The sequence below is a fragment of the Suricata suricatta genome, chromosome 1 (genome assembly GCF_006229205.1).
Source record: "Suricata suricatta isolate VVHF042 chromosome 1, meerkat_22Aug2017_6uvM2_HiC, whole genome shotgun sequence".
Classification (NCBI taxonomy): domain Eukaryota; kingdom Metazoa; phylum Chordata; class Mammalia; order Carnivora; family Herpestidae; genus Suricata; species Suricata suricatta.
In genome coordinates, this window is record NC_043700.1 from 91,607,347 (window position 1) to 91,609,191 (window position 1,845).

The following is a 1,845-nucleotide window of genomic DNA, read 5'->3' on the forward strand; positions in this document are numbered from 1 at the left end:
AAACTTACTCCCCTCTTAATATATACAATTTGTTGAGTTTTAACATATGTATATGTATAACGAATATTCTAATCCCCCCCCCCCCCTGCCTCCTCCAAACTTTGCCTTTGTAATCCATCTCTTTGTCATCTCTTATTCCCATCCCTGGGCAAGCACTGACCTCCCTTCTGTAACCTACAGATTCTTAACCTACCAGATTTCCTGTTTATTTTGAGGTTTCTTTGCCCTGGCTGGTGGGGACACAAGCTGTCCCCAGGGGTGTAAAAGCTCTGAGGACTGTTCCATCTGCTCCTTACCAGTGGTTCTTTCTCTGGCCTCAGGAGTTTCCCTCACATGCATGTTGTTCCTAGTACTTAGTTAAGACTCCAGAGGAATCCTCTTTAGATCCCTGGACTTCTCTGGCTACATAGCCCTCTCCTCTCCATGCATCTTCTCCTCTTTGGTACTCTGCCCCACCTTCACCTCCCCAAATTCTAACTCTGTCTCCTCAACTCAATGGAGACAGCTTGGCTTTGTTTGAGCTTCCCCTCTCTTTGTTGTGGCCTGGAAACTCTCTTCAGGCAGTAAGCTGGGGCCATCAAAGGCATGACTTCATTTGTTTTGCTTCTCTCAGGGATCATGCCTTGTGCTGCTTGTGGTCCAGTGTCTGAAAACCATTCTTTCATGTGTTTTTTCTGGTTTTCAGCTGTTTCAGATGTATCAGTAATCTAGTCTCTGCTGCTCCATTATGGCCATGGTCATAAGGTTCCCCTTATTTTTATGAATTTTTTACATATTGGAGAGATTAGCCCTTTATTTATTTTTTTTTAATTTCAATATTTTGTCAAGTTGTTTTCCATACAACACCCAGTGCTCTTCCCCATAAGTGCCCTCCTCTGTTACCACCACCTCTTTTCCCCCCTCCCCCTTCCCCTTCAACTCTCAGTTCATTTCCAGCATTCAATAGTCTCTCAAGTTTTGCGTCCCTCTCTCTCCCCAACTCTCTCTCCCTCCTCCCCTCCCCCTGGTTCTCCATTAGGTCTCTCCTGTTTTCCTGTTACACCTATGAGTGCAAACATATGGTTTCTGTCTTTGTCTGCCTGGCTTACTTCGCTCAGCATGACACCCTCAAGGTCCATCCACTTTCCTACAAATGGCCATATGTCATAAAAATATGGAACGCTTCACGAATTTGCGTGTCATCCTTGCGCAGGGGCCATGCTAATCTTCTCTGTATCGTTCCAATTTTAGTGTATGTGCTGCCGAAGCGAGCACGAGATTAGCCCTTTAATATATGCTATCTGTTCAAATATTTTCTCCTAGTTTGTCATTTATCCTTTGATTTTGCTTATGGTGGTTCATTTTTCATGAAAAAGCTTTCTTTTAATGCAGTCAAATTTGTTTAACATTTTCTTTTGTTGCATTTGGATTTCAGGTCACTTTTACTTTTTTTTTTTAGGGACACCTGGGTGGCTCAGTCAGTTAAGTGTCTGACTTCAGTTCGGGTCATGATCTCAGGGTTCTGTACTGTCAGCCCAGAGCCCACTGTGGATCTTCTGTCCCTCTCTCTTTGCTCCTCCTCTCACCCATTTGTACCCCCCCTCAAAATAAATAAATAAACTTAAAAAAATTGTTTTATTTTGAGAGAGAAACAGAGGAAATGGGAAAGGGGCAGAAACAGAAGGAAAGACAGAATCCCAAGCAGGTTCTGCTCCAACAGTGTGGAACCTGATGTGGGACCCAAACTCACAAACCCTAAGATCATGACCTGAGTAGAAATCAAGAGTCTGACACTTAACCAACTGAGCAAGCCAAGTACCCACAGGTCACTTTTAGACAGCTTTTCCCACACTCAGATTATAAAAG

General features: G+C 43.6%; 1 non-coding gene across 1 annotated transcript; it reads right to left on the minus strand.

Annotated features, from left to right (window-relative positions):
* Positions 1-1,147: 1,147 nt before the first annotated feature.
* LOC115303026 lies at positions 1,148-1,254 on the minus strand. Its single transcript, XR_003913773.1, has one exon. It is a non-coding gene; the product is annotated as a U6 spliceosomal RNA (small nuclear RNA).
* Between the last annotated feature and the right edge of the window lie 591 nt (positions 1,255-1,845).